This window comes from Sitophilus oryzae, unplaced genomic scaffold, assembly GCF_002938485.1.
Source record: "Sitophilus oryzae breed Bouriz unplaced genomic scaffold, Soryzae_2.0 scaffold_1111_pilon_pilon, whole genome shotgun sequence".
Classification (NCBI taxonomy): domain Eukaryota; kingdom Metazoa; phylum Arthropoda; class Insecta; order Coleoptera; family Curculionidae; genus Sitophilus; species Sitophilus oryzae.
The window spans coordinates 1,474,860-1,500,577 of NW_022145740.1; the positions used below are offsets into that span (position 1 = coordinate 1,474,860).

At 29.9% G+C, this 25,718-nt stretch overlaps 1 protein-coding gene across 2 annotated transcripts in view; it reads left to right on the plus strand.

The window, feature by feature from the left end:
- Positions 1–3,108: 3,108 nt before the first annotated feature.
- Positions 3,109–25,718, plus strand: part of LOC115881890 (growth arrest-specific protein 2-like) — a 126,415-nt gene continuing 103,805 nt past the window's right edge. For both annotated transcript variants that reach the window (XM_030899616.1, XM_030899621.1), the window contains exon 1: positions 3,109–3,479. The gene's annotated coding sequence lies outside the window, so the exon portion shown is untranslated. The remainder of the gene's footprint in view (positions 3,480–25,718) is intronic.

The window sequence follows — 25,718 nt, forward strand, 5'->3', positions numbered from 1 at the left end:
AATGTCACTGTTAATTTAAGTTCTGCTACAATTTACATCTAGATTTACTACCTTTATACAACTATCAGTAGTAGAATAAATAATAAATAACATAAAATAAGATCCATAAAGACTGACAAATCCACAAAATTTCAAATCAAATTCAAATGTGTCAAATGCATCGTGAAACAGAACTGTCAAGGATCCCCACCCTAGAGTGCTTTTATGGCGCTTTTTCCGCCCACCATGCATGAATACATGGATAGCATTATGCTCCTTCCTTAGTCTTCTTATTCAAAGTTTCCAGGCAATGCTAAAAATGTGACAACTAAAAATGTCACAAATGTCATAGTTAAAGGTGGGCGACTAATAAACGAAAATTTTAAATCAGCATTTTCTTATTTTTCGGTTGTAGATAAAACGTTGTACATGACACGTGCGTTTAAACATGATTACAACACTCGTTCACACTCGTTGTTGGTGTAATACACACACTGTTGTTCACACCCGTTCACACTCGTTGTAATATCATGTTCATAAACACACTTGTACCCTTGTACTGTAAATAACTATTTTTGATTTTCACATAAATTAAATATTTGTTATTCTATTACCAACGTTTTTTAAAAAAAAGCCTGTGATTGTTTGAGTAATGAATGAATATTTTTGTTACGGTCCTGTACCTAATTAATTAACCATTTCCTGCATGAAAGCATGAAATTTTATCGATCCACTACAGGACCGCAGTATCCAGACGCAATTCGTCTCTCTTAAAAATGGATAACAAACACCCTCGTTCCATAACAACTGTGGAAAGTTCAAGCTAGCAGACACATTCTTTACTTTGAGAGTTATTCTGTCTCTTTCGCTCTCGCAGTGTGTTAGATACAGTCGTTTCTTTTTATCTCTTCCTAGTCTGGAAACGTCCTCCAGTTTCTTTCCTTGTTTAGCTCTGTTGAATGGCGTAAAGTAGGGGAAGTCGGGGTTATATAGAACAGAAAGCTACCGCATGATCACAAAAAAAATGGTTTCAAATCTATTTCCAAAATTTTTTTTTTCAAACGTTACAAAAGTATTAATTTTTGCGACGCCGATTGACAATCTAAAATATTTTTTTCCATAACAACTGTTAAAATTGCCTTATATCTATCAAAAATAGTAGATAAAATAGTACTTTAAACACAAGGGTAGATTAAATGATACTTTAACAGCTAGGATAGGTTAAAAACTTTATTTCTTCTTGCACGTTTTTTAATTGCTTCCATTTTTGAAAATTTTTGTATTCCTTTTCATAAGTTATTCGGGATTTAAATGGAAGTAGTTTGGATATGGCGTTTGTCGCCTCAGTTTGAATATCTGTTGGTAATTTACTTTTTTCGTTTCTGGCTTCAATTCAATCAGCAATCGACACAAAAGATAATTAAAAAATATTGACTCAAAACTGACAACTAAAGAGACAGCTTTATATATTTGTCAAATTACATAGAAACCAACGCCAATCCAGCACAAATTTTTTTCTACTCGTAATAAATTCCTTGAAATAATAATTTCTGAATATCTTTTAAAACGTAACTGGCTATGGAAAAAAGTGTCAAATTCAACGAGCGTAATTGTAGTTTCTCGATATTATACAGGATGTCCCAGAAATAAGTGCAAGTACTTTAACTGGTAGTATATTCCGGCCTCAGAAACAGGCGAAAAAAAATGTTGAATTTTTATTGAAAAAAAATTCGGATTTTTCCAAAATTCCGATTTTTTTAGTTTTAAGTTAAAAAACAAAATTTCTCGATAATATGGCCAACATAGGTAGTTGCTTAAATTTACATGAAAGAAAATCGAGAATCGAATTTTTTTTTTGGAAATTTTCAAAGTAAAATAACTCGGATATTTTGGACTTACATATTTGAAAAATGGCAAAGAGAAAAAATGGTTCTTTTGACCAGATCTACCACTCCTTAAAATAATTGCACTTATTTCCGGGACACCCTGTAAAATTTCTTACACGGATAGCTGTCTCTTGTTTAATTATGAAGAATCTATAATTTTTATATCTACAAAAATTTTTGAAAAAGGTTTGGTCTCCTTCATTAATCTGTAGTTTTACGATCGAAGGAAAATCATAGTAAAAAATGGCACACCCTGTATATTTTTTTTTATTAAATGGAGAGTTAAAAAATTAACGATTTTTGTATTTAAAGTATTTCAAAATTTTTAATGGTTTCGCAGATACACGCAGTATTATTTCTGCGAAATAATATAGAATATCTGCAAAACCGTTAAAAATTTTGAAATACTCTAAACACCAAATGTTCATTTTTTAATTCTCCATCTAGTGAAAAAATAATATACCGGTCAAAAAAAAACTAAGAAAATTTATTTTATATTTTAGAAAGTTTGGCATAGAATTTTGAACATCCTGTATGATTTAAGGTTACGATATTTATAGCAAAGTAAGTACAGACCATCTAACGTAAATACATATTATTGTTTTGATTTCAGGACAGTTTTTGTATTTTAAATATTTTTTTTAAAAAACGCTGAAAAATATACCTATATTTTTTATTTATTTATAAATATCTATGAAAATATCGAAATATAATTACTCATATCTTAGGATTATGTAAAGTGATCTGAAAGGAAGCCAAAAATGCAATAATATACACGAAGTTCTATTAAAAAAACATCCTGATCTACTCACACTTTTTTGAGCCACCCTGTAAAAGTTAAAATATTTTCTTGAAATACATCCTAGTACATACTTTAGTACAAAGTTTCCAAGTTTTTTATTCTATTGCCGGACCCCCCTGTATAAACTAGACTAAAACTCCTATAATTTAGTCTTTAATCGAAAGCTCTAGCTCAAAAAATAAAAAAGTTACAGCCTGTTAAATTTCAGACAGCCTGTATTTTACGTGTCTTATTTTAACAAAAGCTTCCCCTGCTCAACCAGCATAACCCCACTCCTCCTGACCCTTTCCCATTCAAAAGCTCCCATCTCGCATCTCTTTTCCTCTCTCGCACGCCTCATCCAAGCTCAAAGCTGGCCCTTTACCTCCCACCACCCTGTATACATCCACCCTCATATCGCCGGCGCTTCATCAAGCAAGCGAGAGCGAAAGCTTTCGGAACAGCTGTGGGACTCCAGCCAGCAGCATCGGCCTGCTACGATCATCCATGAGAACCAGCAGGATTTTCGTATAGCAGCAGACGCATTCGTACAGCGTGTCTGCATAGTGTGCCGTGGCCGGACGTATAGCTGTCATTGGCGCGATGTAGATGCGGTTTTGTTTATGTTTGTTGTCAAACGATTTTCGCCGGTCGAAGAAGGAACTTTGAGTTTTTTGATTGTTGAGTCGATTGTTATTGATTATTTTGTTGTAAAAAGACTTTAATGTATTAAGATATTGAGAAAAATGGGACTGGTGTAGAAGTTTTAAGTTTAAAAGAGTTTTGTGTCGTATTTTTTGGAGTGATTGGTGTGTAATTGAAAAAAAATTAAGGTAAGCGTTATTTTGATTTGATTTTTTATGAATATCTTTATTTTGTGAGAATGTTTTTTTTTATTTTTCGGTGTATTAAAAAATGCCAACCGATATATTGAGAAAAATTCCTCGAGTTGAAGAATTTTAGTGCCGAAGTTCATTTTTTTGAAGTTATATAATTAAAAAAGTAACTTTTTTCATTTCTCATACATAATATAGCTTTTTATTTTTGTATTCTGAAGAATATTTTTTCCATCTCTAAATTACACTGGGCGTTTGTTATTATCAGAAATTTAGACCTTTTTTAAATGTCTTTAGTAGACTTTAAGTTGATCGGTGTTTGGTAGATTGTTTTAACAGATATATATGGAAAAATTCTCATACTTAATAGTGAGTGCAGAATGCATTGTTTAATTTTTTAATGTATTAATTGCACTGGGTGTTTATTGTTATCAAATATTTAGACTTTAAAAAAAGTCTATTTTTTACTGTTTAAGTTTTGTGGAAAACATTTTTGGCTGTTTTCATTTTTGATATTAATAATTTACAGGGTCCGGAAATCCTCGGGCATCTGTAGCTCCTAGAATAAAAAAACTTGAGACTTTTATGAACGAGGATGTATTTCAAAAAAATATTTTATTTTCTATAGGGTGGCTCAAAAAAGTGAGTGGATCGGGACGATTTTTTTTAAACAGTAAAAATGTATATTATTGCAGTTTTGGTTTCGTTTCAGGATCACTTGACATAATCCTAAGATATGAGTAAATATATTTCGGTAATTTCAGAGATATTAATAAATAAATAAAACATATATATTTAGCAACCTTTCTTAAAAAATTATTACAAATCAAGATCTGTCCTGAAATCAAAACTATATTAGGTATTTACTTTAGATGGACTATATTTACTTTGCTATAAATATCGTAATCTTAAATCATACAGGGTGTTTAAAATTCTACGCCAAACTTAAATATAAAATAATTTATTTTTCATGGCTTTTTTTAAGGCAAAACCCTGTATATTATTTTTTTTATTACATGGAGAGTTAAAAAATGAACATTTTTTGTATTTAAAGTATTTGAAAAATTTTAATGGTTTCCTAGATACACGCAGTATCATTTCATATGGCTCTTTCAACGGTGGAATGGAGCGAAAATTGATTGGGTGGCTTTTTGATAAAAATTTACTGTGGCAAATGCCATATGAAATATAAAACCGCGAATATCTGGGAAACCGCTAAAAATTTGAAATACTGTAAATACAAAAATTTTTCATTTTTTAATTCTCCATCTATTGAAAAAAATAATATACAGAGTGTTTTATTTAAAAAATCTAAGAAAAATTATTTTATATTGGAAAGTTTGGCCTAGAATTTTAAATATCCTGTATTATTTAGGAATCTAACGTAAATTCCTAATATTGTTTTGATTTTAGCACAGTTGTATTTTTAATATTTCTTTAAGAAAGGCTGAAAAATATATATTATTATTTATTTATTTGTTAATATCTCTGAAAATTTTGTCTATTTTGACATTAGATTTTGAGCACTATGTACAATATTTATTAAAAGTTTACTAATAACGAGCTTTGCTTTTTGACTTCAGGACATATCAATTTGTATTTTTAATTATTATTTGAAAAAGTGCTGAAAAGTATTTTATTTATTGATATATTTTTTTTAAATTAATATAGAGAATATAAATATAAATTCTATCAAAAACTGTCACAAAAATGTATTAATTATCTTTCATACGGTAACTAAAATTTTTGTATAAAGTAAAACTGAAAGTGGTTCAAGTGTATAAAACTGAATATTGAATTTAAAAATGTAATTATATAATTTGGATTATAAATAAAGATGGCATCTAGTTTTCATACCATAAAAATAAATAGTTATAAAATTACATAACATGTAAAATAAAACTAATATCATACAACAACGTAGCTCACTTCGGAGTAGGCAATGTTTTTGAAATGTCAAAGAATAATTAGAATTCGAGTTCGAAATCTTCAGCCTATATGTGTCAAACGTTTCAAAAAAGAAATTCAATCTGACAGTTATAGTGCCTGTCATTTGTAATTAATAGGATTAATAGATTTAATTAAAAAAAAAAGAAATAGAAAAGAGGAAATAGATAAGTGTTTAAAAATGGGTTCATATTTTGCATGTCAACCATATCGATAAACTAGGTAAGTAATTAAATAAGTTTATTAGATTTCTGTAGATTTTTTTCTACAAATTTTACTGAAAGTTAGAATATAGGCTCAATTACATTTGTCACTTTGAATGATCATCTTGGGGGAACCATTATGAGTGTAGATTTTCTTTAATTTTTGGTTCATCCAAAGAGCCACTCAGAGATCTTTCCCCTATTGAATGATTTATCCTGAGTGAAAAGTGTGAACAGTCCTTTCTTTATTTTTTAGTTGACTTAAGTATTAAGATCACCAGCAAACATCTCTCAAATTTTTATAATTTCGATTCAACAGAAAAAATTGGTTAAATTTAAAGTGATTTTTGTTATTTGTAGCCCTATTTTTCTAGTTTTTTTTAGCCAACTGTATATATATAATTATTGATTAAAAAAATTGCAAATTTTTGGTGGCAAATTCATTATCTCTTAAAAATTAATCAAGGCATGTATTGACATGATCCAAAAAACAAAATGCTCAGGAGACATAGTTCTGACCGTAAAAATAAAGGGTAGTTTGCTTCATAAACGTTGGGTCAAAAGTCAACCAATAGGGAGATATCGCGGTACAAAGATGGCGGAAAAATAATGTTTATTTTTTATCTTGAAAACGAAAAGATATAGACTAATGAAATTTTGTGGAAGCTTTACTGTTATGAAAATACACTTTCTGGTAATTTTTTCACTTTTTTAAAGTCAGTGGAAGGAGCTGAAATAAACTAACCCTATCATTCTTGTTAACGAAATTTAAAGAAAAATTTTATCAAACACATGCAAAAAAAATAATTTGGATAATTTAGTTTGTTTAGAAGCTTTTTTATCTCTTGTGTTTTTTTGATAAAATTCACCGAATTTAAATTAAAAAATAAAATGTAAAGCATCACATGTCAGGATTCTTTATTTAAAAACATTTTTAGATAAAGAATCTAGTGGGCTGCTGTCAAATAGTTTTATTTCGTAATAATATCGTTACATTTTCTTCTGATCGATAACCTCCTTAAAAATTATTTACCAAGACAATTTTTAATTCTGTATTTTAATTCATGAAAGTACAAAATAATATCGTTAAAAAAATAAAAATGTTTTTGTCCTGACATGTAATGCTTTACATTTTATTTTTTAATTTCAAATCGGTGTTTTATCAAAAAAACACAAGAGATAAAAAAGTTTCTAAACAAACTAAACTATCCAAATCATTTTTTTGGCATGTGTTTGATAAGATTTTTCTTTAAATTTCGTTAACAAGAATGATAGGGGTAGTTTATTTCAACTCCTTCCACTGATTTTAAAAAAGTGAAAAAATAACCAGAAAGTGTGTTTTCATAACAGTAATGCTTCCATAAAATTTCATTAGTCTATCTCTTTTCGTTTTCAAGGTAAAAAATAAAAATGCACATTTTTGAAAAACACCCCGTAACTCCGAAACGGTAACAGATATTGATGTGCGGTTTTCACCATCATGTTTTTGATGAAAATTGAGCTACAGACACCGATATTAGTTTTCGTCTATCTCCTATAGAAAAGGGTGTTTCCATTTAAAAGCGTCGAATTTGACCCACCCTGTACAAATGAATATATTGCACAGGGTGTTTTAAAGTTAAAGTAAAAAAACAACCCCTTTTCTTTAATCCTGTATAATATGCAAAATACCGTATGATCGAGAAAAAACGGCGTCAGCGATGGCTATGGAATGAAGATCGCTGTCATTTTATATGTAAATTTATATGGGAAATGTCATTGATGTTCATTTCCCAGCCAACTGGACGCCGTTTTTTTTCGATCATACGGTACTAAAGTTTATAGAAAACTGAGTTTACGAATTAAAGTCGATATAATGATATACAGGTTGCTAAAAAAATCATGAAAATAGAGCTAAAAATAACAAAAATATAACACTGTAAATTTGACCAAAAATTTCTCCGTAGCGTTTTATTTTTGTATCTGAGTTGTACATTAACAAAATTGTCTATTGTTTTTGTTAGAGCTTATTAACAACAATAACAAACCTATAATGACATAATGACACGCTTTTTGAACTACTCCATTACATGCTCTGCTTGCTTTTAATTCCAGAGCAACAATATTAATGAATAACGTCGATACGGTATTCGGTATTACTTTTAATATCGAATTACATTATAAAATTCAGTTTTAACACGGGGAATGCGGATTTTCTATTCCTGTACCGACATTCTTTATATTTTAATACGTGGTTCTTTGGAATGCATTTATTGAAGAGGAGAGCAAAATTTTTAATTTATTAATTAGTCAGATATTAATTAGAGACAATTAGAAAATGAAAATGTAGACGTTCAGTTAACAACCTGTGTGATATTGACCTGCACGGTCTAGATATTTTAACAATTAATTTATACGGGGAAAACAAAAAAACTGTATAATAAAGTATGTATTTTTTCGAATAAAAAACATTATTCTGTAGTAAAAGTAAAATTTTTACCATAAATTCTATGATTATACACTTTTTACTTTCTATTTTCTAACTAATATAAATAATTTGAAATAAAAAGGGCCTGGAAGGTGTCTCCTCGCTCAGCCATTGGTAGACCTTCCAAATCGCATATATCTCTGCCTGAATATTTATACAGGGTGGCCCATTAGTGCGACGAAGTCCAATATCGTCGTCGTTGTCGAAAATATGAAAACAAAATTATATAGATATTGCATGGTTTCTAAGAAGGCATGTCCTAAAAATATTTTATTATATACAGCGTGTCACAAAAAAAGTTATTAAGTTTTAAGTTTTTTTAAATTGCACCCCCTATTTTTCTGGGGATAATTAGATTCAGCATAAAATTCTGCATATAGCAGAAAATAGAATGCCAAAACCGCATAGTGCTTCAAATTAAAATAGTGTACTTACTATATGCAGAATGTTATGCTGAATCAGAAAAATGGGGGGGGGGGTGCGATTTAAAAAAAAATTAAAATTTTATCATAACTTTTTTTGTGACACCCTGTATACAACAAAATATTTTTAGGATATGCACCATTATAAACCATGCAACGTTTGTATAAAACTAATAATACGACACGGAGTATTGTAGCTAAACGATGAGATTTTTGTAAGGTTTGGGTTCGTTGAAGGACTATTAGAGCTACAATTTAAAAATATTTTCACAAGATACAGAGTGTCCCAAATAAATTAAAAATATCAAAGTTGTATTTTTTAAATGGAACACCCTGTATATTATTACATTTTTAGTTTCTACGATTAAAATAAAGGTAAATTTGATTAAGGTTTATTACACTTAAACCTTATCGTTTTTGAAATATTTTCAATTTTGTGAAATTGCAGTAAAAATTTTAAGGCTTCGTTTCTCCAAGGGTATCACAGTTTTTAATACTAAATATTGACTGTAGTTTTTTTATTGATCAGTTATTGTGTTGCAATAATAAAAAATAATACTACCTCATACAGAGTGTCTAAAAAATTATTTTAAATAATTTCTAGCTTTAAACGCCAATAACTTCTTTAATTTAAATGAAATACCCTATATATTTTAGGAGAATCAGATGCACAATTTAATTGTCTATCAAACTGTATTATACCATTTTTTACCTATCCCTTCAAGTTTTTGTAGAAAATGCATTTTCTTATAATTTAAACCTCACTTATCCATATACCCATGGAATATTGACATTTTAGATTGTTTTTAAGTAACAAATGTACAAAATGTACAAGCTAGTAATATTATCGTTTTTAGTAAAACGATAATATTACTAGTCCATTTGTATGCAAAAAGAAAACTATTTAAATCTTTATAAAAGAGTATACCATTCATTAAATACAACACCATTATTTTCACCCAAATACTAATTAATTACATACTTAATTGTGTTCGTTAATAAATTATTCTAAATAAATGTGGATTTGAATCAGAAATCAATACAATAATAAGTTATGAAAATGAACGTCTCTGTTGTTATAAATAAGCATTTATTAAAACATTAAATATCATTTTTTAAGTGTTACTTTTTACCACACTGTCTAATACACATACAAAACTCAGTTTTTTAGTATTTGCGGCAATTATTATTAATCAACGCAAACAGTCAGTTAATGTAGTTTGAATACTGGAATCATATTAATTGGTCCTCTTTAACAAATATTTAAACAGTTTTTATTATAGTTTTTAATGAAATAAACGAATTATATCGACAATATTAGTATCTATACTCTTTAAAAATTTGATACATCTTTAAAAATAATCTAAAATGTCAATATTCCATAGGTATATTGATAAATAAGTTCTAAATTTTAAGAAAATGCATTTTTTACGGAAACTTAAAGAGATAGGTAAAAAATGGTATAATACAATTTGATAGACAATTAAATTGTGCATCTGATTCTCATAAAATATACAGGCTGTTCCATTTAAATTAAATAAATTATTGCCGTTTAAAGCTAATAATTATTTAAAATAAATTTTTAGACATTTTTAGATATATTATATTCTTCTATTTCAAGTGCTATTTATTAGAAAAAATGTATCATATAGTATATCATAGTAATTGTAAAAGATATTATTAAATTTAAAATATGACTTTATTAAATAACTAGCGTTTAAAAATTATATTTTCTGATCAAATTATAGACATATATGGTACTCTCTATCTAGGTCGTCTCTAGGAAAAAAAAAATATTAATCGGTATAGTACTAATAAAATTATTATGTCAATTTGCATTTTTTTGATTACCTCGGCAGCTGTAGATCGGTTCTTTAATGTTGCCATTTTAATTATCGAAGGTGTGTCACAAAATACAAATAATATAGACATATATGTAGCGAAATTGAAATTTTGAGGTGTATATGATCTAAATATTGCACGATCGGTATTTGTTAGACTTTGTTTCGCTCTGATTTTTCATGTTTATAGTTGCATGCATTCTCTTTAAGTTAACTAGAAGGAAATAAAAATGTAGTATCACTTTCTTAAACGATGGAAATTTTATGTTTATTAGTATACAGGGTGGTGCCTCTCATACCTCTCATCATATATCTAGTTTTAATTCCGTAATAAAAACAATCAAATAATAAAGATCTACTGATGCAAAATCATAAAAATAAAAATATCTAGGAGGTAGGCAACTTTAAGAATATTTTGAAGATATATGAATTCTCCATTGAATATCGGAATAATATACGGGGTATTTCATTTAAAATAAAGGAGTAATCTGCTTTTAAAAGTGACCAATGTTTAATATTAATTTTGTCCCATCCTGTATAACTTTTTGGGTTAAATTTTAATTTCGTTTAACATACAATGGCTATTTTAATGAAATATACAGGGTAAATTCCAATTTAGGTAGCTTCTATTGAAATTTATTCTTCAATTTTAGAAAATCTTAAATATGTCAAAAACCTTACATTTTAGTCATATACTATATTTATAAAACTCACCTTTATTCTTCTCCTAGAATACGAACGTCAATTAATATACAGGGTGTCCCAGAAATAAGTGCAAATATTTTAAGAGGTGGTAGATCTCCATGAAAGAAACATATTTTATCTTTATCGTTTTTCAAATAAGTCCAAAATAACGGAGTTATTTTACTTTGAAAATTTCCAAAAAAAAATGATTTTTTGCTAAAATTTTGAGAACCATTGGATCTTTTCTGGATCTTCTTTCTTGTAAATTTAGTCTACTACTTATGTTGCCGTATTATCAAGAAATATTTTTTTTAATAAAAACTAAAAAAATTTCCAAAAAAATTTCGGAAATTGTAAGTGATCTTAGCAGACTGTTGTCCCACTGCAAGTCAATAATTGCCAATGTTACAGTTTGGATTTTGTTAACTGCATATCATTGATCGTTGATTTAACATAAATGCATAAAAAGTAGTTCTACAGATGATTGGTTGTAAAGATAACAGACGTGTTTAACGCCCAGTGGGCTGAGGGAGATACTAGAGAATTATAATCTTCATATAAAAAGGTTAGGGATCTATTGTGGCCATAGACTTAAAATAAAATATAGACTACACTATTTACATCTCAACGCGGTCAAACAATCTTTTTTGTAAACATGTTTACTTCTGGGTACAGTCGACCGAGCCTTCCTCATTCAGCCTATGTTGTCACGTCTTTAATATTATCAATTTTTTTTTCTTGTTATAAACATATATTGAGATATTAATACTACAGTTTAATAAAGTAGGTTTTAATATTCCATAGATGTATTAAATAGTCCTTATACTACTAAATTATATGTCGGATACTGTTTAAAAAGGATAAGTTCTTTACAATATGATAACACCGATTAGAGGCGAGGGAGCCTATTCATTCATTTATTACCTTGTAGTACGCGTGGCAAGTGTGCGGTAAAGCTTTGATGCCGCTATGTCCCCGGCTGTATTAACGCATTTTCTTAGTTTGTAGTCCTTAAGTGTTTATTTTATTGACTTTTTCTGTTCAAGAACTATAAAATATGGTTCGCCAGTGCCAAATTTGCAAGAAATTTGACTTAAATAATCCATTTAAGTCTTGAAACGACTTTCGACCGGTAGACAACTCTCAATTTGCCCATTGGGAGTCAGTGGCGTTGTTGTAGAAAGGCGCTTATTTAGATAATATTTTAGTAAAATGTAAAATCTGAATTTTTTCTCTTATATTACATTATTTACTTACTTACATTGTAACAAAATCATAATTATAACCCTGTTAATAATTAATAATGTTTTTATTAAAAATATATTCCGGTTTATTCTAAAATTATCTTCAGAATCTAAAATAACATACAAGAATTTTAATATGATATTACATTATGAGACAATATTTTTTAATATACCGGGTCGTCTCAAAAGTGGTTCACCGCTATAACTTTTTTATTTTTTCAGATAAAAAAACAGATTTGTATGTTAGTAGGTATATGACATAAATTAGGATTTATTGACGTATTCAATTGTTTTTGGTCTCTTTCTGTTTCACCGAAATGATTACATCTTTTGATTTTTAAAGGCACCCTCGGTATATTTCTACTTTATTCGATAGAAAATGATAATAGAATTCTGAATAGAATGACATATCATATGTCAACTTTTGACATTGTCGCTTAAAAACAAATCGTATTATAAATTTCAATCCAGGGTGCCATGGTGTTGTTAAAAACACTAAGTTTTAATCAAGGAGCCTTGGAAAAATAGTTTTGATCGTCTAATGGGTTTCGTGTCTTGTCTAGGCCGATTAAAAGATGTACAAATCATATTTTTAATCATACATATGTCAATTTTTTCAAATGGAACAAGGGTGACTCGTTAGCATATTTGGAAAAAGCATTTTTTTATGAATATATTGATACCACACACTTGGTATTTCGAGTCAAATTGTCGTTATGAACCACGTGTTACAATTACAATTAAACCATATGCGAAAGTGTCAAAAGTTGACATATGATATGTCATTCTATTCAGAGTGTCATTTTCTATCAAATAAAGTAGAAATATACCGAGGGTGCCGTTTAAAAATTAAAAGTTATAGTCATTTCCGGTGAAACAGAAAGTGACCAAAAACAATTGAATGCGTCAATCAATCCTAATTTATGTCATATACTAACATACTAAATCTTGTTTTTTTATTTGAAAATATAAAAAAATTATGGGGTTGAGCCACTTTTGGGACGCACCCGGTATAATAAAGACAGTACCGAGTTAAATAAATGTAGTTTTCATTTTATCCCCTTCCTATCACCTTCCTTGCTTTAATGGAACAGATTTATGTTTTCTCTATTTTACATAATAAGACATCACTTAACCAGAAAAAAAATTACAACAATCATATTTTTTTTTCTCTCTCTGTCGCCGATTCTATTATATCTGTGGAATAGATCCTGTTTTCATTAATATTAGGGGTTGTAATGTTTGACTAAAATTAATAATTTATTATTAATTTCAAAAATTACGTAATTTCGATTATAAAATTTCTTCTATAACGTGTATTTTATTATTTTTATCCTTTTTGGACTCTAAGACGTTTTTTCTAATAAAAAATTTTTAATAAGAAAAAAAAATTCTTAATAAAATATAAAAAAGGTTAAATACGATATATTTTTAATTTAATTATAGAAATTCATTGAAATAAAAAAATTACCTAGCTATGATACGGAGAGTTCAGGTGTACTTGAGAAACGAAAGAGTGTTGTGTTTCTCGGCAGAGTCGTCAGGAAACGACCATTACGACAGAGACAACTTAACTATCGCTCGTGTCGCACTCGTTATAACCTAAAACAATAACACAACAGTAACAAGACATTGTCTGACCGCATGTTCCAGCTATTTATGAATGAGATGCTCAGTCCATATTTTATTTTAAGTCTATGATTGTGGCCCTCTTTTGATCCTTATATTACACTGATTGAATGGTTGTCGTCTCTGCGCACTCAGTGATAAGGTGTTCTGGTGTTTCCCTATTTTCGCCACAGAATCTTCATTTGCCGTTGTTTCTTAGCTTCAATCTACTGAGGAGATAGTGTTCTAAAAACCCTGTGACAAATTCGAAGATTTATATTTAAATCAAGGAAAATCTTTGATTTTTCTCGCTCGTAAGTCCTGAGAAATTTCTTCAAGTGTCCTAGACCGTTGGAGGATTCCCATTCCAAGTTACGGATGGAGTTTTCCAAGTTCTTGAGTTCCGCTTTAACTTGGTTTCCACTTGGGAAACAGAACGGTTCTGGTCCAGTTAGTGTTCGCTCCTATTCTAGCCTGATCGTTTGCTTTTTCATAACCTTCTATCCCTTGGCGGGCTGGCACCCAGAGCATGAGACCACAATAGATCTATAAAAGTCTCAGTGGAATATAAAGAAAGATTTTCAAGTTAATATTCAAGTTCGTATAAGCAAAAACTCTCTTACAACCAGTTTTCGATGGTCTAAAACGTATTAGTACTAAACTGATTAATGATTCGGAGTGTTTTCTCGATATTTATAACTATTTAAACGGTCTTGTTTCATGAATTATTCTGTTAGCGATCTGGTTGTGGACGTTTCGACACACTTGTTACATCATTTTCGGTCGCTGACAACCGGCCAGTCACCACCTGTTTGTAGATTGTGATCTTATCATGTTTGGCGCTTATGTTTGAATGTTATTCTTTAGTTTTAATAGGGCGACGTCCACTAAATTCGTGATGGAATCAAGAGCTTGCCACCAACAATTTGCAATTTTTTCAATTATCATTTCTTTTTTGAAGTTATTTTTCAATGTGACAAGGCGGCTTTGGTGATTATTGTTGGTCATGTTCGACGTTTGGCAAATGCTTCTAGATGTCGCGAAGCAGTACCAGCTTCATTAAATGAACTTCGAACGGGAAAACATAACGCAATATGGTATATTCAGCCTCAGTGACAGTATGAAAGGACATATACAGGCAGTTATAGCAGCCAAGGGCGGCAATACAAAATATTAGGGTATTTTTTTACAATTTTTTTTTCTGTTTGTATACTTGAGTATTACAGATGTTTTCTTTAATATCGTTAGTTCTGTTATCATTATTAATGTTTAATAAAATTCGGACTGTATCGTTAGTCTTTAACGTTTTTTTATTTAGTATGGAGTATCCAATGCACTATAATATGACGTTACGACAATAGTCACCAAATCCATTTCGTCATATTAAAAATTAAACCAAAAAGTAATTATAATTAAAAAAATTGCAAATTGATCGTTATCAGTTCATTTCGCTCTTAAAAATTAACCAAAGCATGTATTGACATGAATCAAAAAACAAAATGCTCAGGAGACATGATTCTGAACGTAAAATTATATTTTAGGAAAATTTACGGACGAAATTATTGCACAGGGTGTTTTAAAGTTAAGGTAAAAAAACAACCCGTCGATTAACCCCGTATAATATGTCTAATACTAAAGTTTATAAAAAGCTGAGTTTACGAATTCTTCTTCTTCTTCATGTGCCTTCTCCTCATCGGAGGTTGGCGACCATCATTTGGAATTCCTCCCTGTCTTGAGCCAAACGGATAGTTGCACTGGCCTCTTCTATATTAAACCACTGGCGCAAATTCCGCAACCAGGAAAACCGTTTACGATGCCTCGTCGTCCTTCAATCTTTTCCTTAACGATCAGCTGTAGGAAACTATATTTGTTATTTCTAAAAATATGACCAAAATATGCTGCTTTCCGTCGTTTTATTGTAGTCAGTAGTTCTTGGTCTTTACACATTCTTTCTAATACGTCGAGATTTGTTATTCCAGGATATTTTCAACGTTCGTCGGTATAACCACATCTCAAATGAATCCAAGCGTGACATGGTCCGTGCTTTCAACGTCCATCCCTCGACTCCGTATAACAATGTAGAGAGTACATAGCATTTGGTACAGTACATCTGCTGGATCTGTGTCTATGAAAGGAATGCGGACAAAAAACATTTAAATAAACAGCAATATATTTTATACGTCGATTTGACGAGTGCGTCACCGCAAATCGCTCCGCCCACTCATTTTATTGGCTACTTGAAAATTAGTTGAATTTTTATTGATGGGACGGCGTCGTCTATTTTTTACGAAAAACATCATGAGAATATCGTTTCCCCTCTCACGGATACCCCGTAGCTACAGAACGGACAGACGTACTGTAGCTCGCCATCGAGTAGTCAGATTCAGGTCTCGGTTGCAGAGTAGAGTCTTCATTTTGAAAAAAGTGTTTCTGGTTATTTCAATTCTATGTTTGATTTCTTCATCAGGATCCCATTTATCATTCAGCCAGCAACCCAAGTACTTAAATCTTCTTACCCTTTCTATATTTTGATCTTCCACTTGTATCCTGATGGTTTACGAATTAGAGTTGATATAATTGTATACAGTTTGCTAAAAAATTCATTCCGTTGTGTGTTTTTATATACCGTATGATCGAAAAAAAACGGCGTCCAGTTGGCTGGGAAATAAACATCGATGACATTTCCCATATAAATTTACATATAAAATGACAGCGATCTTCATTCCATAGCCATCGCTGACGCCGTTTTTTCTCGATCATACGGTACATCTGAGTGTAGAATGAATGTTCCCTATGAATTTTAGTACTTCCCATTAAGTAGTTAATATAGAAGAGGCCAGTGCAATTATCCGTTTGGCTCAAGACAGGGAGGAATTCCAAATGATGGTCGTCAACCTCCGATGAGGAGAAGGCACATGAAGAAGAAAAAGAATTCGTAAACTCAGCTTTTAATGTTAGGTATTACTCTGATTTTAGATTACGATCTAAACAATCTCAAATAAAACACGTCTTAATAAAAATAATAAAGCTAGTTGCGTTTTTTAAATAGATTTAATACATTTATATCTGCTCAAAATACAAATTTTGAAAAAAATACAAATTTTGAAAAAAATACAAATTTTGAAAAAAATACAAATTTTGAAAAAAATACAAATTTTAAAAAGTTTTTTTTTGAAGTGATGAAGAGAAAAATACATATCTGACTGACTCACTGCTTTATTATCACTCTCAGAATCCATACATTAGCAGACATCATTAAACGTAAAAGAGAGGAAGAAGCCATTTTAAGGCAATTTCCGATAGTTACCAGGAACTGGCGTAAAATCCCACCCTTAAAACTTCAAAATGGAAGGGTTGTTACAGGGACACTCCTTTGCTAGGTGTAATGAACTGGTAACAGTCTCGCATTTTAATCAGTCTCGCACTCAGAGAAATACTTAGACATAGAGGGGTCCTGAAATATTTGTAGATACTCAAATTTTATAATGCATAATTTATATAATTAAGAAACAACGTTTTTAGTGCTCCATAAGACTCAAATATAACGAATTTTTATTTTTTACCAGCCATTTTGCCCATCCCAATAGAAACTTTGCTCAATAATTGCTCATGTTTCTGATTTAACAAATTTTCACGTAATTATTGTACTCTTTGTTTTACACTCTAAAGGGATGATTTTCTAAAAACATTGTGCTTGCTACTGTGCTAAATTTCATATTTCAATTTTTATGTCACTTTAAGAAACCACCTTTTGAAAAATTTCATATTTTTTTCATCATTCTAAGAACCTTTGTGCAAAGTTTAATTGTTCTAGGCCGGATAGTATTGAATTTTCATAAAAATCTCACACTCAGTTTTACTCCCCAAGAATCTTGAGCAAAATTTTAAACTTTTTCTTCTATGTCACTCTAAGAACCCTTGAGCAAAATTTCATAATTCTTCTTCTATGCCACTCTACGAACCCTTGAGCAAAATTTAATATTTATTCGTTTATGTCACTATAAAAACCCTTGAGCAAAATTTCATACTCCTTCTATGTCACTCTAAGAACCCTTGAGCAAAATTTCATACTTCTTCTATGTCATTCTAAGAACCCATAAGAGAAATTTCATATTATTTCTTCTATGTCGTTCTAAGAACCCTAGAGAAAAGTTTCAAGAACCCTTGTGCAAAAGATCATACTTTTTCTATGTGAAGAACCTAGAAACTTCTAAGTCACCCTAAGGATCCTTGAGCAAAATTCCATACTTCTATGTTACACTAATTACCCATGAGATAAATTTTATATTTCTTTTGTGTCATTCTAAGAACCATGGCAAAAAGTTTCATGTTTCTTCTTCTAAGTCACTCTAAGACCCTGATGCAAAAAGATCATACTTCTTCTATGTTGTTCTAAGAACACTCGAGCATAATTTCATGTTTTTTCTTCGATGTCACTCTAAGAACCTTTTAGTAAAGTTTTATACCTGTAAACAAGATAGTATCGAATTTTCATACAAATCCTCATTTCCTATTTTACTTCTTGGGATTCATTAAAATAATGTAACGTAGGTACAATATTAAATTTTAAATATGGTATGTTATTATAATTTAAGTAACTCCCGTGTACCAGCGACTTCGTTCGCGTCGAATTAATCATTTGTAATGGTGATGATAAAGCAAAGCAAGAATTTCCATTAACATACAAACTGGATAAAATTTTCTCACATTTATGTCAGCATGAGAAAAAACAATATGGCGATATTATTATATAACTTGGTAATATTTGAGGGGTAGTTTCATCTCGTTGGAATTTGACTTTCGAAAAATCCGTTTGCCAAAATAAGCTTTTTTACGTCAAGCAGTTAAGCAGAATCGTGGTTAAGAAATTACCCAACTTTTTGGAACACCCTGTATCATTTTTTAAAAAAATTTCAAAATATGTAAAAAAACCAAATAAATTATGCTTGTCCAAGCGTTTTCCCGAAAGACTAACCGTTTTTTAAATAACAAATATTATATTGTAATATTTGAGGGGCGTTTTCACTCTTTTGGAATTTGAGATTCGAGAAACCCCTCCTTATCGAACCTCTGCACCCCACAGTTAAAAATTTCAAAATATGTAAAAAAACCAAATAAATTATGCTTGTCCAAGCGTTTTCCCGAAAGATTAACCGTTTCTTAAATAACAAATATTATATTGTAATATTTGAGAGGCGTTTTCACCCTTTTGGAATTTGAGATTCGAGAAACCCCTCCTTATCGAACCTCTGCACCCCACAGTCAATCCGTTTGCCAAAAATCAGCTTTAGCAGTTTCAAGCAGTTTAAGCAGAATCGTGATTACTCAATGGTCATATTTTATGAAACACCCTGTATAAATTTATAAAAAATCTTAAAATATGTAAAACAACAAAATAAAATATACGTGTTTAAGAGTTTTTTCCGAAAAACTCGCCGGTTTTTAAATAAAAAATATTTTAATATTTGAGGGATATTTTCACCCCCTTAGAATTCGAGTTTCGAAAAATCCCTTCTTATTGAACCTCTACACCCTAAAGTCAATCTGTTTTCCAAAATTCAGCTTTTTACGTCAACGCTTTAAGCAGGATCGTGATTAATCAATGACCAGATTTTTCAGAAACACCCTGTATACATTTTTAAAAAAAATCTTAAAATATGTAAAAACAAAATAAATTATATGTGTTTAAGCGTTTTTTCGGAAACTTGGCCGTTTTTTAAATAAAAAATATTGTAATATTTGAGGGGTGGTTTCACCCTCTTAGAACTGGAATTTCGAAAAATCCCTTCTTATCGAACCTCTACACCCTAGAATCAACCTGTATGCCAAAATTGAGCTTCTTATGTTGAGTGGTTTGAGCAGGATCGTGATTAATCAGTATGTCAGTCCAGGGGCGTAGATAGGTGTATGCTATGGGGGTGGTACTATGATTAAGTCGCAAAAAAAATCACCGTCGAAATTTTTTTGTCGAATTAAAACGACGGCGATTTTTTTGTCTTCAAAAAGATATAAAAAACATAACACAAAAATTAAAATATAGATTTGTAAATAACAACAAAAAAATGAAACAACGACGTTTATTAGTTAATTTTCTATAAACTATAAATAAAAACTCTAAACTATCAAAAAAAAACTATAAAAACTATAAACTATAAATAAAACTACAAAACAAAATCAAGTTTTCTAGTACGCTGTTTGGAAAACCTATCAATAACAGCATCAACATTTTTTTCAATATCTTTATGGATATTGATTAGAGTTAACCCCACTAATCTGTCCTGGCCAATAAGAACACTTTGTATGCTTACAAAGTGTTCTTATATGTCGGATATTAATTAAAACAAATCCTTTCATAGTCAATGACTATTTCAATTCTCGTATCTCGTCAAGCGTCAGGGGGGGGGGTACTGTCCCCCAGTACCCCCCCCCCTTATCTACGCCCTTGTGTCAGTCACTTAAGGATTTTATATATTAGTATAGATATAGATTTATCAAAATATAATATAAATACCTTTTGAAGATCCTTTAATCATTATTACAGTTTTTTGAGAGTCTCAATTAAAAAGGTGTATACGGATTGTATAAAAATTATGTATTGTTTTCTTTTCCTTATTGTTAATTCTTAAGAACTCCAAATACGTACAAAATATTGTTAGTGACAATAATGAAGCGGTCTTACAAAAGAAAATCAATAACATAGACCTTGAGATTATAAACGAAATTTGAATAATGATTGTTTTCTATTGGTGCCGGTTCATTTTGATATATTTTTTTTAAACCGAAATACAATTATATAACTTTGAAAAAAAATCATTTGAATAATTTGGTGTCTATATATTTCACGTGCTTGTTTAGATATAGACTTTGCCTAGACATAATATAATTTTTGACTCACTTTTTACAATGCTAGATATATTTGATACCATTTAAACTTTTAGTTACGTAATCGAGGGCGCGATTTTTAAATAATTCATTGTTGCCAACAGCCGTTAGCTTAATAGCCGTTAAAAAAACTTATCGCAGCTTTATTAGAATATTTTGAACCGCTTAAGTGATCTTAAGGAGGTTAGTTTTGTTGATGATATTTTTGTTTCCTAAATTTTTTGTTACGCTGCTATAAAAAACCGGTTTTCAATGGTATACTTTTCCCCATAAAATATAAACTAGCATATACAGGGTGTCCCAGAAATGAGTGCAGATATTTTAAGAGGTGGTAGATCTGGTCAAAATAAACATATTTTCTCTTTACCATTTTTAAAATAAATTGAAAATAACTGAGTTATTTAACTTTGAAAATTAAAAAAAATAATCGCAACATTTTGAGAACCGCCGGCAGATATTGCCAATTACATCCGATTACCCGGATCAAGCCCGGATTTCAGTTAATTCGACGCACTGTGTTGCCATATGGACAAGAAAGTATATGTTTACAAGTAAGTCATAAAATCACAACACCTGAAGAGTTTGCAGAGATGCATTATATTTTTAAGATTGTGATATTATTACATAAAATAAATTAAAAGTTAAATGTTTAAAAGTTAAATTTAAAAACTTACCCAACAATAAAAAAGATATTTATCACAGATCGATGTAACTGCGACAGTTCTCTTTTTCGATACACACTTAACTAAAATACACTTCATTGTGCTGCTTTACTTGTACGTGCTATTATAAAAACTGCTAAAATAACAGTCCCCATTTAGGCTTCATCACAATTTGAACCACTGATTTACAAAAAACATTGAAAAGCACACATTACACATTACTTTGAATATCCTTCTGAATGAATAAATGTTGAGAATTATTGTCTCTTACCGCCACTTTACGAACTACTGTCAATCTAAGAAAATGCATGTTTCACTCAACAATTTTAAATACGTATTTTGCTTTTTCGCTATTTTTTCGATGTATTTCGACAATTCCGTCAACAGTCCAACCGTCGGCCAAGACAGCCACGCATCACTGGTTGGTAATTGCTCACTGCTTCTTTGTCACGCCGGCGTGTCGAGCTTGCGTCATGCGAGGTTGCCGTAGTTTCAACAATTTCAAATTCAAGACACTCGAAGCAATCAAATTCTTATTAAATTTTAAAAATTTAAACAAACAAAACACAAATGAATCTCTTGAATTTGAAATTGTTGTAACTACGGCAACGTTGCTTAACATCGTCGTCTGACGCAAGCCTGCCACGACGGCGCGGCTCAAAGGACCAGTTCACACGTGGCACTCTTGGCCGGCGCGCGACGGTCGGGCTGTCAAAATACATCGAAAAAATAGCGAAAAAACAAAATACGTATTTAAAATTGTTGAGTGAAACATGTCTTAAATTGAAAGTAGTTCGTAAAGTGGCAATAAGAGACGGTATTCAAAGTAATGTGCGCTTTTCAAGGTGTTTTGTAAATCAGTGGTTCAAATAAAACAGAGAAACATGAAAGAAAACAAATATTGAATTCTAAATTACGATAAACATTTTAGGAATTTCTTTTTTGTGACCTGGTTGTGAACAATATGATGAATCATTTTCGTAAACGTCATAAACGTAATGTTTTAGTTAATTTTCGGTGGTTTTTGTTAAGTTTTCATTGAAAGGGTAAGTACTAAACATAATTAATGTGTTTTTTTTTCTATAATAATTATTAATAATGAGCACTGATGAAAATTTAACATTCTTAATTTTTGAGTAGAAATTTTTCTATGAATTTATAAATGTAGAACTATGTAGAATGTGGATAACATAGGAGGTTACAACACTGCAAGGTTTAGATACACCGTAGAGAAATCTCAGGTGAATAAACAAGTGGCACTAAAAAGTTTTTTCAAATTTCCCGGAAAATGTCAAGAAAAATTTTAAATTTTCAACATTTTTTTTTCGCAAAAAAAACCTCATAGGCGTGTTTCTGGGGTTGAACTATACTACCAGTTAAAATATCTGCACTTATTTCTGGGACACCCTGTATAAATATGTACTTAATCTGGCGATGATATGTTTTTGTCATAACATAATAAATGTGCCATTATAGAACTGTTTACCTACATTTTCATGCTTGACTGCTTACAGAGATTAATTGATAGATACCAAACTTTGTTGCGGCCAAGTAATTTATAGTTTATTGATTGTTGTGATTGATTATGTTATTAATAGTCGATAGTTTTAGGAAAATCGTTAAGGACGCCCTTGGCTAGCGTTTGGAAAATTTCATAATTATTGTATATTTGTATCTAAACTTGTTTGGTTGATATACAGGGAGTTCCAAAAATAGGTCCCCAAATTTCAGAGGGTTGACTACATCCAAAAATATGAAAAAAAGTTCCTATAAACATGCATCCGGAAATTCGTAGTTTTAGAGATACAGGATGTTACATTTTTTAAAACAATATTATTTTTTATTAGATGGAGAGTTAAAAAATGAACATTTTTGTATTTAAAGTATTTCAAAATGTTTAATGGTTTTGCAGATACACGCAGTATTATTTCATATGGCCCTCTCAACTGTAAAATACAAGAGAAAAATCATTGGGTGGCTTTGATAAAAATTTACTGTGGAAAATGCCATATGAAATATAAAACCACGAATATCTGCGAAACCATTAAAAATTTTGAAATACTCTAAATACAAAAAATGTTCAGTTTTCAATTCTCCATCTAATAAAAAATAATATACAGGGTGTTCCATTTGAAAAAACGAAGAAAAATTATTTTATATTTTAGAAAGTTTGGCGTAGAATTTTGAGCGGCCTGTATGATTTACGATTACCATATTTATAGCAAAGTAAGTGCAGACCATTTAAAGTAAATACCTATTATAGTTTTGATTTCAGGACAGTTCTAGTATTTTTAAGATTTTTTTTAATAAAGGCTGAAAAAGATATATTTTTTTTGTTTATTAATTAATTAATATCTCTGAAACTATCGAAATATATTTACTCATATCTTAGGATTATGTAAAGTGATCTGAAAGTAAGCCAAAAATGCAATTATATACAGGGTGTTCCCTTTAAAAAAATCATCCCGATCTACTCACACTTTTTGAGAGCCACCCTATAAGAGTTAAAATATTTTTCTGAAATACATCCTCGTACATACCTTAGGTTTGCACTTATACAAAGTTCTATTGCCGGACCCTGTATACTTTGGATCACTCTGTATTTTTCTGACTTTTTTATTCATACAAGGCTTCGCAAAAACTACGTTCATACTTCATTTAACGAACGAAAAATCGGAACCAGTTTGTAAACGTTTCGTGTGACATTAAAACCATTCTTCAAGATCGCTCTGGCTTATTTATTTTCTTTTTTCTCCTCTTTTGGCATAATTTTATTCGTGAATTATGTATCGATGCAACAATTACTTATACCAGACCGTGACTTTGGCCGACTAATCGAAAACCTTGAATATTTGTCATTGTCAATTAAAATTAAACCAAAATAAGTTTACTTCTCATTATTTTTGTGGTATTTAGGTGACAAAAATTCCGCATTTTATTGATTTCTAATAGTCAATTTTAAATTTCACGGTGAAAACGTAAGTTAAATCTGTTAAAAGTCCATTATATTAACATAAAACGTTTGAATTGGGCTATTTCTGTTTAATGGAGAAAGAATTCGTTTTGGTTTGGCTAATTTAGATAAAATAGTTTTTAAATTTTATTTTTAAATGACATCGACAAATTTACATGTTTAGTGAAAGCCAATAAAATGGTTAATTTTAAAATCGCAAGTGTTGAATTTTTAGTTTTTAGATTTTAGTGTTGATTGACCAAATTTGCAGAATTTTTTATATTCGTTTTGCTCTAAATTCATTAAATTCAAAGTAAATAACTCTACTATATACAATTTTTTACCTATCTGTTCAAATTTTCGTAGAAAATGCATTTTTTTTAAATTTAGACCTCAATTATCAATATACCCATGGAATATTAACATTACAGATTTTTTTAAAGCAAGAATTGTATACAATGTACCGGTGCTAAAAACGATAATATTGCTACCCATTTGTTTACAAAAACAAAAATATTTAAATCTTTGTAAAAGAGTATACCAATTAAATATACCATCATTATTTCACCCAAAATATTAATTAATTACATACTTAATTGTTTTAGTTAATAAATTGTTTTAAATAAATGTGGATTTGGAATCAGAAATCAATATGATAATAAGTTATGAATATGAACGTCTCTGTTGTTATAAATATGCATTCGTCAAAAAAATAAATAAAATTTATAAAGGGTGATTTTTCACCACGCTGTCTAATACACATACAACATTAGTTTTTTTTAGTATTTGGAGCAATTATTAATGAATGCAAACAGTCAGTTAATGTATGTCGTATTCAGGGATCATATTAGTTGATCTTCTTTTACAAATATAATATAAGGAAATGCATTTTCTACGAAAACTTGAAGAGATAGGTGAAAATGGTTAACACAAATTGATAGACAATTAAATTGTGCATCTGATTATCGTAAAATATACAGGGTGTTTTAGTTATTGCCGTTTAAAGCTAGGAATTATTTAAAATATATTTTTAGATACTCTGTATGAGGTAGTATAATTTTTATTATTGCAACACAAAATTTACTAAATAGAAAAACTTCAGTACAATATTTGGTTTTAAAACTAAAAATAATAAACTTAAAATAAGCCTAGAGAAATGATACATTAAATTTGTTACTGCATTTTCACAAAATCGTAAGTATTTCAAAAACGGTAAGATTAAAGTGCGGTAAATCGTAATAAAATTTACTTTTATTTTTATCGTAGAAACTAAAAATGTAATAATATAGGGGTATATTCCATTTAAAAAATACAGCTTTGATA